This window comes from Capra hircus, chromosome 9 (genome assembly GCF_001704415.2).
Source record: "Capra hircus breed San Clemente chromosome 9, ASM170441v1, whole genome shotgun sequence".
NCBI lineage: Eukaryota > Metazoa > Chordata > Mammalia > Artiodactyla > Bovidae > Capra > Capra hircus.
Window position 1 is genome coordinate 38,076,809 of NC_030816.1, and position 16,258 is coordinate 38,093,066.

Consider the following 16,258-nt stretch of genomic DNA (forward strand, 5'->3'; position numbering starts at 1 on the left):
TGTTACATCTAAGAAACTAACACTGGTACATCACTATTAACTAAACTAAATTTCATTCATTACTCTACTACAGTTAGTTTTCCCACTAATGTTCTTTCCATGTTCCAGGATCACATTAAAAAATACCATGTTACATGTAGTGGCCCTGTTTCCTAAGGGAAAGAGCTCTGGTCTGTGAAAATTTCTCAGTTTTTTTTTCCCATGAAAAAAATTTGGCATTTTGTTCAGGTTTTTTATTAGGATACCTGGACTTTTTGATGCTTTCTCAAGGTTAGACAGGGTTTATGGGTTTTGAGGAAGACTATCACATAGATGAAGTATCCTTTTCATCACACCATGTCAAGGTACATGCTACCAACTTGGCTTATTGCTAACAGTGTTAACTTCTATCTGACCAAGATAGTGTTTCCCAGATTTCTCCACAGTATAGCTACTTTTCTCTCCTTTTTATATTCTTTGGAAGCAAGTCACCAGATGCTGGCTACACTCAAGGAGAGTTGAGGGTACAATGGGGATTAAACTTCAATTTATTTAAAAATTTTCCAGTTTTGTATACAATTTATACGGTACATCATATATTAGTTCCGTTCAGGTATATAATTTAAGAATAAATATACTTACTATTTTGCCTCTTTAGGAGTAATTTCTAATAGCAAGTAATGTGTAGTTTTACTTCTAATAGCAAGTAATGTGTAGTTTTACCTTTTTTCATTATCAAATGTTTTCCATCTTAATGGAAACCGTGCAATATGCAAGGTAAATATGCAAACTAAAAAAAGGGTAGTATTGTATCTATTGAAAATACATTAAAATGATTAAGGGAGACCATGAGAGCATTTTCTTCAACAGAGGTAATAATCACAGGCTTTGGAATGTTGGGAGGGAGATGAGCCTGCAAAAAGGATTTGTATCTGGGACAGAAGAGTTTTGCAAACTTGAAGTATGCCTTTAGAGCACCTATTATTTTTGTTCCCCTTTTCTTCTGAGAACATTAACACCCATAATCCGTGTGCATCCTCTGACCCAACAACTCTAGACTGAAGAAGCCCTAGCTCTACTACACTACTGATGGCAGGCCGATTACAGGAAGAGATAATTTCCACAGCACACGTGCAACCACTGCCCCTTGAGGAGTAACTGGCAATTCGTAGGGTACCACTCACGCCAGGACTGCAGTAGGAAGCTCCTCCCCTCAGCCTGGGAGGGGGCGGTCCAGACGCCGACGTGGCCCCGCCCCGTCCCTGGCTCCGCCCCTCAGCGCGGCCCGAGCGTCTTCCTTCCGGGTCGCCCTGGGCCGGGCTCGCCGCGGTCTCGCCGCAGCGCGGGAGCCTGGGAGCCGCCCCCGCGCCCCAGCCTTCCCGCGCCGTCTGGTCGCTGGTGAGGCCCACGGCGCGCGCCTCTCCCGGACCCTACAGGGTACGGCCCTTCCTTTACTTCTCCCTCCTGGGGGTCTCCGTCTTCTTTCGGCGCTGGGGCTGGGCCGGGCCCGGGCGGAGCCGCTCTTTGGGGAGCCGGGGCGCCCGGCAGAGGTTCCCGCTCCGGCTTTCCGCTCCCCCGCCGCCAGCTTGCGTTTGCTGGGCTTACTGGGGACCCTGCAAGCATCTAACTTGCCTCCGGCGCCGCTTCTCTGCACGACTGTCTGCTAGGCGTGAGGCGTCGCCCAATGCGGACGGCGCAGGGTTGTTTACACTGCGGGGTTGGCAGGTAGCGCTGACCCTGCAACCCCGAGTTGGCCACCCTCCCGCCTGGGTACTTGTTGCTCCTGCGCGTGCTACTTTGATTTCTCTCTGGCACCCGATGGTTTTCGCCTAGTCAGGCCCGTGTCTTAATTCAGAACTGCCACGAGATGCCCGGCAGCAGCCCTGTTTCTGTGTTTAGAGCTATCATTAGAATGCAGTGAGATGATGAGCATTCACTTGGCCTCATTGTCAGCCTGTTTGCAGTGGGAGCGGTTTTGGATTTCCTTGATGGTTTCCCAAATACGTTCGTTGCCACAAAGCCTCTCATGTAGTCACTAGTTAAAATATACAAGTAATTAGAAAGTCAAGATGCTATAAACCTGTGATCAGGTAGTTGAGGGGGCGTCTGGCTTTATGCCCTGGAGGACTCCCTAAGTGCGGGGATCTTGCTTGCTTTGATGTGTTAGAGGACACAGGCTGCCTTTACTGCTTCTTGGCATGCAGTCTTTGGTGTCTTAAGTTCAGAATATAAGTACATTTCCCCCCCCTTAAAGCTCACTTCATGCTTGTGTTGTCCTGTATTACATATCGTACCTGTTGGCTGAATAGAGGGAGATTTTCCTGAGACACCAAGGCTTCTCTAGTCCTTTATTAGATACTAAGCTCTTGGGGGAAAGGGACAGTTATATTTAATCTTTCTAGTGGTACTGTGTATCACCCCATAGTAGACACTCTACTTGTTCATTGAATTGGATCCTTCTTTCCGCACTTCCTTTCAGAGTACCATTTTTTTTCTTCCCTCTTGCTCCCTTTTTACTACTCCCCAAAATTTGCTTTTTCTGGGCCCTGCATTTTCATACTCTTCCTTTTTATTATGGACATAAAAATCAAAGAGGTCAAATCAGTATAAGATAATTATATCCTTTTTACCAGCACCCATGATCTAATCCTGTGTACGAGGCATCTTAAAATGTTGCTATTTATCTTTTACTTCTAACCATGGCCAGTAAAGGGAAAACTCCCTCTTATTTCTTTACTGTGTTAGTTTCATTGCCACATCCTCTTTAACTTTTGCTGTGAGGAACGTAATCAGTTTTAACTTCATGGGTCTAACTCTGGTATCCTCTTAAGAATGGTGTTTTGCCACATGAATTGTGTATAAATATACTCCTTTATTTTCTTCTAGTACTTTTAATAGTCTTATTCTTCATATTTGGGCTTCCCAGGTGGCTCAGTGGTAAAGTATCTGTCTGCCAATGCAGGAGATGCCGGAGATACAGGTTTGATCCCTGGGACGGGAGGATCCCCTGGAGAGGGAAATGGCAACCCATTCCAGTATTCTTGCCTGGAAAATCCCATGGAAAGAGAAGCCTGGTGGGCTAATCCATGGGGTTGCAAAGAGTTGGACATGACTTGGCAACCGAGCATTCTTCATATTTAAGTCTTTACCTCAATTATATTTAATATAAGCAAGGAAATAAAGCACCCCTTTTTCTCTCGTAGTTGTTAGCCATTGTCCCCACCAGCAATTGTAGAATTCCATTTTCCCCTACTGATAGCAAATACTGTTTTATCTGAGGCCCTAATTCTACTATATTCTTGAAACTTTTACTGAATTAATGTTTAGCAATCTCTGGCTTCCTGTGCTGATACCATTGCTGCTCTTATTACTTTAGTTTTATAACGTGTTTTAATGTCTAGTGCTTCAAACAGTGCCTGGCATATTGTAGACATCTCTAAACATTTTTGAAATGAACTCATTTAGAGAGGGTAACTTGACTCCCTTTTTACCCCTTCCTCTCTACCCTACCCCTTCCTTAAAGTGTCTTGCCTCTTGAAATTATTTAGTTCCTTAGTGTGAATGCTTATACATGGTATTGCTGGGTCAAAAGTTATATACCTTTTTTAAAAAATAAAAAGTTACATATGTTTTAAATTATGATACATCGTTCCATATTTCTCTTCAAAAGGTTGTTGTCAGAGTCAGTTTACACAGTTTCTGAAAATGTTGCCCGCTGTTGATGTATCACTGCCAGGAATTGTCAAGATTGAATTTTACCCTATTTGTAAGCTCACAGTTTCATGGATGCTGGTAGAAGACAGGAGCCAGCAATAACAGTAGCCAGAGATTATTTAAACTAATAATTATTTAAATTAGATAAGTTTAGATAATTTTATCTAAGTATCTAAACTTTAGAAAGTTTAGATAATTATTTTAACTTTTACTTTATATTGGAGTATAGCAGATTAACAATTTTGTTGTAGTTTCAGGTGGACAGCAAAGGAACTCAGCCATACATATACATGTATCCATTCTCCCCTAAACTCCTCTTCCATCCAGGCTGCCACATAACATTGAGAGAATTTCCTGTGCTATACAGTTCTTATTGTTTTTTAGTTGCTAAAGTCTTTGTTGGTTATCCATTTTAGATATAGCAGTATGTACATGTCAGTCCCAAACTCCCTAACTATCCCTTTCCCCAGCAACCATAAATGCATTCTCTAAGTCTGTGAATCTGTATCTGTTTTGTAAATAAGTTCATTTGTGTATTTTTTGAGGCTTCCCTGGTGGCTCAGTGGTAAAGAGTCTGCCTGCAATGTAGGAGATGTGGGTTTGATCCCTGGGTACAGAAGATCCCCTGGAGAAGCAAGTGGCAGCCCACTCCAGTATTCTTGCCTGGGAAATCCCGTGGACAGAGGAGCCTGGAGGGCTGTGGTCCATGGGGTCCCAGTCCATAGGATTTCAAAAGAGTCAGACACAACTCAGTGACTAAACGACAACAAATAATTCTTTTAATATTTTGCATATAAAAAATGTCCTATGATATTTCTCCTTCTCTGAGTTTACAATCTCTAGGTCCATCCATGATGCCGCAAATGGCATCATTTCTTTATTTTTAATGGCTGAGTAATATTCCACTGTATATATTTACCACGTCTTCTGTATCCATTCCTCTGTCGATGGACATTTAGGTTCCTTCCATGTCTTGGCTATCGTACACGGTACTGCAGTGAACGTTGAGGTGCGTGTATCCTTTCAGACCATGTTTTCCTCTGGATATATAATTTCCCTGGTGGCTCAGGTGGTAAAGAGTCTGCCTGCAGTACGGGAGACGTGGGTGCTATGCCTGGGTTGGGAAGATCCCTTGGAGAAGGGAATGGCAACCCATTCCAGTATTCTTGCCTGGAGAATCCCATGGACAGAGGCATCTGGTGGGCTTCAGTCCATGGGGTCACAAAGACTTGGACATGACTGAAGCGACCAGCACTTCCACTTCACTTTCATATGCCCAGGAGTGGGATTCTGGGGTGATATACTAGCTTTATTTTTAGATTTTTGAGGAACTTCCATACTGTTCTCCATAGTGGCAGTACCAGTTTACATTCCCACCAACAGTGTAGGAGGGTCCCCTTTTCTCCACACCCTCTCTAGCACTTATTGTTTGTGGGTTTTTTGATGATGACCATTTTGACTCGCGTGAGGTGATAACTCAATGCAGTTTTGATTTGCATTTCTCTAATAATTAGGGATGCTGAATATTTTTTCATGTGCCTTTAGGCCACTTGTGTGTCTACTTTGGAGAAATGTCTGTTTAGATCTTTTACCTATTTTTTTGTTGGGTTGTCTGTTTTGATGATACTAAGCCTCATGAGGCTATCTAAAAGGGTTGTGCAAGCTTCCTGATGAGAAGGACTGGCAGTGAGAAGAACTGGTTCTTGCTCTGGTGGTTAGGGCCTTGCTCACTCAGTTCAGTTCAGTCGCTGAGTCATGGCCGACTCTTTGCGACCCCATGAATCATAGCACGCCAGGCCTCCCTGTCCGTCACCAACTCCCGGAGTTCACTCAGACTCACGTCCATCGAGTCAGTGATGCCATCCAGCCATCTCATCCTCTGTCGTCCCCTTCTCCTCCTGCCCCCAATCCCTCCCAGCATCAGGGTCTTTTCCAATGAGTCAACTCTTCCCATGAGGTGGCCAAAGTACTGGAGTTTCAGCTTTAGCATCATTCCTTCCAAAGAAATCCCAGGACTGATCTCCTTCAGAATCTGATCTCCTTGCAGTCCAAGGGACTCTCAAGAGTCTTCTCCAACACTACAGTTCAAAAGCATCAATTCTTCAGCACTCAGCTTTCTTCACAGTCCAACTCTCACATCCATACGTGACCACTGGAAAAACCATAGCCTTGACTAGATGGACCTTTGTTGGCATAGTAATGTCTCTGCTTTTCAACATGTATCTAGGTTGGTCATAACTTTTCTTCCAAGGAGTAAGCGTGTTTTAATTTCATGGCTGTAGTCACCATCTGCAGTGATTTTGGAGCCCCCAAAAATAAAGTCTGACACTGTTTCCACTGTTTCCCCATCTATTTCCCATGAAGTGATGGGACCAGATGCCATGATCTTTGTTTTCTGAATGTTGAGCTTTAAGCCAACTTTTTCACTCTCCTCTTTCACTTTCATCTGGCTTTTTAGTTCCTCTTCACTGTCTGCCATAAGGGTGGTGTCATCTGCATATCGGAGGTTATTGACATTTCTCCCGGCAATCTTGATTCCAGCTTGTACTTCTTCCAGCCCAGCGTTTCTCATGATGTACTCTGCATATAAGTTAAATAAGCAGGGTGACAATATATAGCCTTGACGCAATCCTTTTCCTATTTGGAACCAGTCTGTTGTTCCATGTCCAGTTCTAACTGTTGCCTCCTGACCTGCATACAGGTTTCTCAAGAGGCAGGTCAGGTGGTCTGGTATTCCCATCTCTTTCAGAATTTTCCACAGTTTATTGTGATCCACACAGTCAAAGGCTTTGGCATAGTCAATAAAGCAGAAATCGATGTTTTTCTAGAACTCTCTTGCTTTTTCCATGATCCAGTGGATGTTGGCAATTTGATCTCTGGTTCCTCTGCCTTTTCTAAAACCAGCTTGGACATCTGGAAGTTCACGGTTCACGTATTGCTGAAGCTTGGCTTGGAGAATTTTGAGCATTACTTTACTAGCATGTGAGATGAGTGCAATTGTGTGGTAGTTTGAGCATTCTTTTGCATTGCGTTTCTTTGGGATTGGAATGAAAACTGACCTTTTCGAGTCCTGTGGCCACTGCTGAGTTTTCCAAATTTGCTTGCATATTGAGTGCAGCATTTTCACAGCATCATCTTCCAGGATTTGAAATAGCTCAACTGGAATTCCATCACCTCCACTAGCTTTGTTTGTAGTGATGCTTTCTAAGGCCCACTTGACTTCACATTCCAGTATGTCTGGCTCTAGATGAGTGATCACACCATTGTGATTATCCGGGTCATGAAGATCCTTTTTGTACGGTTCTTCTGTGTATTCTTGGCACCTCTTCTTAGTATCTTCTGCTTCTGTTAGGTCCATGCCATTTCTGTCCTTTATCGAGCCCATCTTTGCATGAAATGTTCCCTTGGTATCTCTAATTTTCTTGAAGAGATCTCTAGTCTTTCCCATTCTGTTCTTTTCCTCTATTTCTTTGCATTGATCGCTGAGGAAGGCTTTCTTATCTCTTCTTGCTATTCTTTGGAACTCTGCATTCAGATGCTTATATCTTTCCTTTTCTCCTTTGCTTTTTGCTTCCCTTTTCACAGCTATTTGTAAGGCCTCCCCAGACAGCCATTTTGCTTTTTTGCATTTCTTTTCCATGGGGATGGTCTTGATCCCTGTCTCCTGTACAATGTCACGAACCTCATTCCATAGTTCATCAGGCCCTCTATCTATCAGATCTAGTCCCTTAAATCTATTTCTCACTTCCACTGTATAATCATAAGGGATTTGCTTTAGGTCCTACCTGAATGGTCTAGTGGTTTTCCCTGCCTTCTTCGATTTAAGTCTGAGTTTGGCAATAAGGAGTTCATGATCTGAGCCACAGTCAGCTCCTGGTCTTGTTTTTGTTGACTGTATAGAGCTTCTCCATCTTTGGCTGCAAAGTATATAATCAATCTGATTTCCGTGTTTACTATCTGGTGATGTCTATGTGTAGAGTCTTCTCTTGTGTTGTTGGAAGAGGGTGTTTGCTATGACCAGTGCATTTTCTTGGCAGAGCTCTATTGGTCTTTGCCCTGCTTCATTCCGTATTCCAAGGCCAAATTTGCCTGTTACTCCAGGTGTTTCTTGACTTCCTACTTTTGCATTCCAGTCCCCTAGAATGAAAAGGACATCTTTTTTGGGTGTTAGTTCTAAAAGGTCTTGTAGGTCTTCATAGACCTGTTCAACTTCAGCTTCTTCAGCATTACTGATTGGGGTATAGATTTGGATTACTGTGATATTGAATGGTTTGCCTTGGAAACAGAGATCATTCTGTCGTTTTTGAGATTGCATCCACGTACTGCATTTTGGGCTCTTTTGTTGACCATGATGGCTACTCCATTTCTTCTGAGGGATTCCTGCCCACAGTAGTAGATATAATGGTCATCTGAGTTAAATTCACCCATTCCAGTCCATTTTAGTTCACTGATTCCTAGAATGTCGACTTTCACTCTTGCTATCTCCTGTTTGACCACTTCCAATTTGCCTCGATTCATGGACCTGACATTCCAGGTTGCTATGCAATATTGCTCTTTACAGCATTGGACCTTGCTTCTATCACCAGTCACATCCACAACTGGGTATTGTTTTTGCTTTGGCTCCATCCATTCATTCTTTCTGGAGTTATTTCTCCAATGAACTCCAGTAGTATATTGGGCACCTACTGACCTGGGGAGTTCCTCTTTCAGTATCCTATCATTTTGCCTTTTCATACTGTTCATGGGGTTCCCAAGGCAAGAATACTGAAGTGGCTTGCCATTCCCTTCTCCAGTGGACCACATTCTGTCAGACCTCTCCACCATGACCCGCCCCTCTTGGGTGGCCCCACGGGCATGGCTTAGTTTCATTGAGTTAGACAAGGCTGTGGTCCTAGTATGATTAGATTGACTAGTTTTCTGTGAGTATGGTTTCAGTGTGTCTGCCCTCTGATGCCCTCTTGAAACACCTGCCGTCTTTCTTGGGTTTCTCTTACCTTGGATGTGGGGTATCTCTTCATGACTGCTCCAGCAAAGTGCAGCCGCTGCTCCTTACCTTGGACGAGAAGTATCTCCTCACCGCACCCCTCCTGACCTTGAACATGGAATAGCTCCTCTAGGCCCTCCTGCGCCCATGCAGCCCAGCCACCGCTCCTTGGACTGGGGTGGCTCCTCCCGGCCGCCACCCCTGACCTCGGACACGGGGTAGCTCCTCTCGGCCGTTTTTGCGCCATCGCAGCCTGGCACTCTCGGCCGCTGCCCCTGACCTCGAATGTGGGATAACTCCTCTTGGCCACCGCCCCTCGGGCATGGGGTCCTCCCGGCTTCTGCCCCTGACCTCGGACTTGGAGTAGCTCCTCTCAGTAAAACTTTAATCTGCTTGTCTGCTGCTGGGTGGGGCTGTGATCCCTCTCTATTAGTTTTTTGGCCTAAGGACCCAGCCCTGGAGCCTACAGACTCTATGGTCCGGCCTGTGGTGGCCTCCATGAGAGCTCACACCAGTTGGTACTCCTAGAACTGCTGCTGCCAGTCCCCTTGTCCTTGAGGTGAACCACTGCCACCCCACACCTCTGCAGACACCCTCCAACACTATAGGTAGGCTTGGTTCAGTCTCGTGTGGGATCACAGCTCCTTCCCGCTGCCTCCTGTTGTGCACAAGATTTTGTGTGTACCCTCCAAGAGTGGAGTCTCTGTTTCCCCCAGTTCCATGGAATTCCTGCAGTCGAATCCCACTGGCCTTCAAAGTCAGATTCCTTGGGGATTCCTAGTCCCTTTGCTGGACCTGCAGGCTGGGAATCCTGATGTGGGGCTCAGAACCTTCAATTCACAATAGTGGGAGAGCTTCTGTGGTTTAATTGTTCTCCAGTTTGTGGGCCACCCACCTGGCAGGTGTGGGATTTGATTTTATCCTAATTGCACCCCTTCTGCGGTCTCATTGACTCTTCTTTGTCTTTTAATGTGGGGTATCTTTTTTTGCCAGTTTCAGCATCTTTGTGTTGCTGGTTGTTCAGCAGTTAGTTGTGGTCCAGTGCTTTCCCAGGAGGAGGTGAGCGCATGTCCTTCTACCATTCTTTTCTTCTGTCACTTCCTTTATCCCTGATTTCCACAGGGTGATGTGATGAGGGCCAGGGAGTTCAAGCATATGCAGTAGATTACATTATAGGAGTGAAACCCTGAGTTTAGGGAACCTGACTGTTCATAATAGGCTGCAAGCAAGTCTGCCTAACCTTTACCCTAGAGAGAGACATTATCTTTATTATGCTGGATAAAAAAAAAAAAAAAAAAAATCTGTCCTCTACTCCAGAGGGAGACTTCTCTATATCTGCCAACAATGTTCACTGTATAAAGAACCTTTGAAAGGATAGTCTGGAACAGAGGTTATCAGCGTCCCTGCTTATGAGATGTGCAGAAATGTGAGAGACCTGTGAAGAATTGTTCTGAAACAGTCACTGCTAAAATGATATCATTTCTTTACATTTTATGATTTTATGGATGAAAGGTACATTTGCTGTTTTAATTTTGCCTTTGTTTGCTTATTGATGGAGTTGAATATCTACTTGCCTGTTCATATTCTTTGCTTAATTTTCTGTAGATGTTCCTCTTTTTCATGTTAATTTGTAATAGCTCTTTATATGTCATCTATCAGTGACTTGGTACACCATTGCTAGTATTTTTTCATAGTTTATTCTTTAAATGCTTTTTCTGGGAGCTTTTGCCATATTGTTTTTGTTGTTCAGTCACTAAGTCGTGTCTGACTCTGCGACCACACGGACTGCAGCACACCACGCTCCTCTGTCCTTCTCTGCCTCCCAGAGTTTGCTCAAACTCATGTCTGTTGAGTTGGTGATGCTATCTAATCATCTAGAAAGTTTTAATATGTATGTTGTTAGTTCTGTATTCTCTTCCTTTATGGCATCCTGAGTTTCTACCCCAAGGTTATTAAAATGCTCTTTGTACATATTCTTTGACTGGGTATTTTGTGTTACTTATTTAAATTTAAAAAAACTAGTTGCTTGGATAATACAGTTGACCCTTGAATAACATGGGTTTGACTTGCAGGAATCCATGTACGTGTGGATTTTTTTCAGTAGTAAATGCTCAGTACTAAACAAGTCACTGTTGGATGAACCTAGGGATACAAAATTGTGGATAAGAAGGAACTGTGTATATACATGGCCAGTTGTAAGTTATACATGGGTTTTCAGCTGCACAGAAGGCTGGTGCTCCTAACCCCTGCATTGTTCAAGGATCAACTGTGTTTTAAATTTACTTTTCTAAGTGTTTAGACATTTTCCCAAAATATTTTTGATAAGCTGTCATTTCCCTGTTTTTTGGCTTGACACATTCCTTGTACGATATCGCTATTTACTGTTTTCTCAAAACTGATAAATCAGTAAGCAGAATATATTAGTCTCTTACTGTGACTATGAATTTGATTGGATTCATCTTTGTAGGTGTTTGTTCTTAGTGGATTTCAATCTTACAAAATATAAAATATTTTTTGCTCTGTTTGATGATTTCTGATATTACTATTGCCATCTCTGTCAGTTTTGTGTGTATTGGATAGATTTTTATTGCTCATATGTTTCTTTCAGTTACTTACATTGTTTTGTTTTACTCTGTTATAAATATCAAGCATCATTTAGTCAGACTTTAATTTTTCCTTCCAACCTTCGCCCTCCCAACCTGAAAGTTTGTGTTTATTATTTATTTTGTATTGTTAAAAAACTTTTTATAAAAGCTAATTATAGGTTCACATGCAATTGAAAGAAAGAATAAAGGAATATCTTATGTATACTTCATCCAGTTTCTTCCTGTGGGAACATCTTGCGTGACTATAACACTATAGTATTCCTGCGAAATTGACATTGACCCAATCTACACGCTTTACTCAGATTTCCTCAGTTTTACATACCTTTGTGTGTGTGTTCTCTGACATTTTATGTAGATCTTGCCACCACCACCATAGTCAAAATGTAGAATCACTCCATTACAAGGATCCCTTGTGCAAAAGGACTTACTTTTTCACAGGGAAATTTAACCTATTCGTATTTACTTTTTTTTTTTTCTGCCATGAAAGTTTGGAAATTCTAAAATGATGTAGAACTGACTTTCTTTTGCTTTTATTCCTCCATTTAATGAGGCAAGACCTTGACTCTTTGCCTTCCCCACATTCTTGGTTCTATTGATTTGATTTCCTTTTATATCACTTGTGTTTTTCCCTAACCATCCTTTTCAACTTTACTACTACTGCATCTAATGATTTAAATTTAACTATAAGGTCACTGGTCACTTGAATATTGTGTCTTCCTCTTTTAAAATTTATTTAATTCATTTGTTTTTTGACTGGAATACTTTCTTGAGTAATGTTTTTAAGATGAGTTATGGGAGGAATACTTGCATGTCCAGAAATAGTTTCTGGCTTGTTGTTTGTTTTTCTATGTGAATAAAACTTTGAGTCAGTTCTTTTTCCTTTGTAATTTCTAAAATGTTCCATTATCTTTTAGCATTTTTTTGAACTTTCATCAGTTTCAATCTCTTCTTGAATTCACTTTGTATAGATGTTGGGTTTCTTGCATCTGTGTTCCTATTTTTTCATTTAAATCTTCAATTTATTTTGACTACAGTGATTTTGATTTTAATTTCTAAAAATTAAAAAAAATTTAAATTAGCTTATACTTATTTTATGGAGCCTATGCCATGTGAATCCACACTAAAGATAATAGTTATTATTTAAAAACGCTTCTCCTATTTTTTGCATTAATTGTTGTTGGAGACCAGTTGCTCTAATTGGCCAAGTTGCTTTTTGGTCTTTAGGGTGGATGTCTACGGCCAGGTGAGTTGGCTGGGGCTCTGAGGTCAGGCTTTGCCCTGAGCAAATGCATGGGCAGAACATGTCAACTCTTAGGTATTTTTCAGGGTGTGCTGGTCAAAAACTGACTAATAAGTTAGGATGCCCATAAACAGCCCAATTCTGGGATACCAGACCTCTAACCTGTCTTGGTCCACAGCGAAGACTGAAAATAAAAGCATACAGAACAGTTTCATTGCCATAAGAATTCCTTTGTGTGGCCCCTTTGTAGTCATCAGACTCAATCCTGTCTTCTTCCCTAACTCCCCAGTTAACACTGATCTGCTTTCCTTCCCTATAATTTTACCTTTTCCAGAGTATCGTATACATGAAATTAAACAATTGTGTAGCCTCTGTGTGTGTCTTCTTGCACTTACAAAATGCATTTTAAGTCATCTTTGCCGTTACCTGAGTCAGTAACTCATTCTTTGTTATTACTGAATAGTATTAACTGTTACACTGAATAGGTGTACCGCTGTTTATCCATTTGCCTGTTGAAGGACATCTTGGACATCTCCAGATTGGAATGAGAATGAATAAATCTGCTCTAAACATTTGTATACAGGTTTTTGTTTGAATAACGGAACTGATAGGTTTTAATACATTTGAGTAGATATCCTAGGAGTGGAATGCTAGATGGTTTGGTAAGGGTATATAACTTTATAAACTTTCAGACTTAACCAAAGTGGCTGTACCGTTTCGTATTCCCACCAGAAGTGTTTGTAGCATCCAGTTTGATATCATCTTAGAATTGATTAATCTGTAACTGTTCTCAGATTTAAGATATTAAACACTGTCTGTCTTAGGGTTGATTCTTTTGAAACTGCTCCTGAGTAAAACATTTGCCAGAACACACAAAAGTATGTCATAAAAGAAAAACAAATGATAAATTGGACTTAAAAATTGAAGACTTTTCTAAAGAGAAGCTATTTTCTAAAGATAAATCTATTATCAAGTAGATGAAAAAGCAAGCACAAATAGGGAGAGACTGGAAGAAGATATTTGCGAAACGTATATCTAGAAAAGATTGTATCTAGAATGTATAAAGAACTCTTAATAAATAATAAGAAAACAAAAAAATGAGTAATAAAAAGACAATTAAAAAATGGGAAAAATACCCATTTCACTAAAGAAGATACATGTGGCAAATAAGGACATGAAAATAAGGACACATCATTACTAGTCAATTGAGAAATGCAAACTAAAACTATAAGGTATCATGACCCACGCACTGGATGGCTAAAGACTGACAATAATAACTGTTGGTGAAGATATGGAGCAACTAGAACTCTCATACATTGTTGGTGGGAATGTAAAATGTTACACTCATTTTGTAAACAGTTTGGTTCTAGAAACAACCCAAATGTCTATCAGCAGGTGAATGAATATGTCTGCTTATAGAGATGATTCAGCAATAAAGGAACAAACGACTGATAAACATAACAAGAGGGATAAATCTCAGTTATGCTGAGCCAAATAAATTAGATACAAAAGTACAGACATATTTCACTTTATGTAACTAGAATAAAAGGTAGTCTAATTTATAGTGACAACAAGCAGTATGTTTTTTATCCCTGGCACAGGGAGTAGATGGGTGATTCAGTTCGGTTCAGTTGCTCAGTCGTGTCTGACTCTGCGACCCCATGAACCACAGCATGCCAGGCCTCCCTGCCCATCACCAACTCCCGGAGTCCACCCAAACCCATGTCCATTAAGTCAGTGATGCCATCCAACCATCTCATCCTCTGTCGTCCCCTTCTCCTGCCCTCAATCTTTCCCAGCATCAGGGTCTTTTCCATTGAGTCAGCTCTTCACATCAGGTGGCCAGAGTATTGGAGTTTCAGCTTCAACATCAGTCCTTCCAGTGAACACCCAGGACTGATCTCCTTTAGGATGGACTGGTTGGATCTCCTTGCAGTCCAAGGGACTCTCAAGAGTCTTCTCTAACACCACAGTTCAAAAGCATCAATTCTTCTGCGCTCAGCTTTCTTTATAGTCCAACTCTCATGTCTATACATGACCACTGGAAAAGCCATAGCCTTGACTAGACGGACCTTTGTTGGCAAATTAATGTCTCTGCTTTTTAATATGCTCTCTAGGTTGGTCATAACTTTCCTTCTAAGGAGTAAGTGTCTTTTAATGTCATGGCTGCAGTCACCATCTGCAGTGATTTTGGAGCCCAGAAAAATAAAGTCTGACACTGTTTCCACTGTTTTCCCGTCTTATTTCCCATAAAGTGATGGGACCGGATGCCGCGATCTTGTTTTCTGAATGTTGAGCCTTAAGCCAACTTTTTCACTCTCCTCTTTGACTTTCATCAGGAGGCTCTTTAGTTCTTTTTCACTTTCTGCCATAAGCATGTTGTCATTTGCATATCTGAGGTTACTGATATTTCTCCTGGCAATCTTGATTCCAGCTTGTGCCTCCTCCAGCCCAGATGGGTGATTGGGAGAAGAGAAATTTTTTATTGGGTTGGTCAAAAAATTGGGGTTTTTCTGTAACATCTTATGGGAAGACCCAAACTAGCTTTTTGGCCAACCAGTGTATCTTGGTCCTGGTGGTGGTTTGCAGTGTTAAATGTCTTTGTCAAACCTCATTGAACTGTACACTTAAAATGGAGTACGTTTTAGAATGTAAATTATACTCCAAAGTTAATTTTACAGTATTATGCCATTTTAATTAATTGTTCTTTTAGCCTGAATGGCTAGCAGTGACATACCTATGGTTTTGTACTTGGATTTTTGTTAGGAAGGCTAACTAAATTCAGTTATTTTTTTATTAGGTAAAATACTTTTTATTTTAATGTACAAATGTATCACTAGTATTTGGCTAAAATAAATTTATATTTACCTTACGATTTTAAGAGCTAGAAAGGTTTTTTTTTCCTTTCTTCAGTGCATGCATTAAAATTATGTGCAACCAGATATTCTTAAATTTTAATACTCTAGGTTTTAGTTAAATATATATCATGTGTTTGTTAAAGGTTTCGGGTTATTCTAATTTATAGTTCTTCCAACTCAGATGATTTATTCTTACTCATCATAAATAATTAAGAAAAATGTAAAACAGAGATAGCATTAGTGGCATTTGTAACTAAGGTACTTTATAGTATCATAACTGTGTGACTAGAAACTTCCTTATTTGTCACTTGTGAAATAGTATCTTTGGTAGGAAGAGGGTTTCCATGTCTATTGTGTCAGAAAATTACAATTCACTTATCCTACCGCTATGTGACTTTTTTTTTTTTTAACATTGACTCCTAAATTCCTTTTTCTTGCTACTAAAAGATTGCTTGTGAAATAGTTCATAAATTTAGATTTGCTTGTTAAAGTCTAGGAAAGAAAGAAAGTAAAGAAATAAAGCATTGTATAGAACTAACCATTGTCAGTTGCTAGTTTAAGGTGGTTCTGAACCTCATCCTTTGTTTTCTGACAAGTTTATTCCTAGTTTCGCTTGTTAGGCATTTCCTGCTTCATCCTCATCATTTGTGCGTTAACTGAGCAGAAATTCTGAAGAGCCCATTGTGTTCCATACTTTCTGTATTTTCAAGGCCTACCTTGATTTCTGGAAGATTTTTGTTTATCTCTTTGGTTTTCAAGTATTTTCCCTGGCCTTCAGGTATTTCTTCCTGGTTGCTTCTCCTTTTGCTTTATTTGCCTGGGTTTTCAAATAGCCATGAAGCTGGATAGAAGGCTCTCTTTTCTTTGTTCATCCACA

General features: G+C 41.0%; 1 protein-coding gene across 2 annotated transcripts in view; it reads left to right on the forward strand.

The window, feature by feature from the left end:
* Positions 1,232 to 16,258, forward strand: part of FBXL4 (F-box and leucine rich repeat protein 4) — a 72,884-nt gene continuing 57,857 nt past the window's right edge. The window contains exon 1 of one of the 2 annotated variants that reach the window (XM_018053135.1): positions 1,232 to 1,416. The gene's annotated coding sequence lies outside the window, so the exon portion shown is untranslated. The remainder of the gene's footprint in view (positions 1,417 to 16,258) is intronic. The other variant, XM_018053136.1, reaches the window with a different exon arrangement.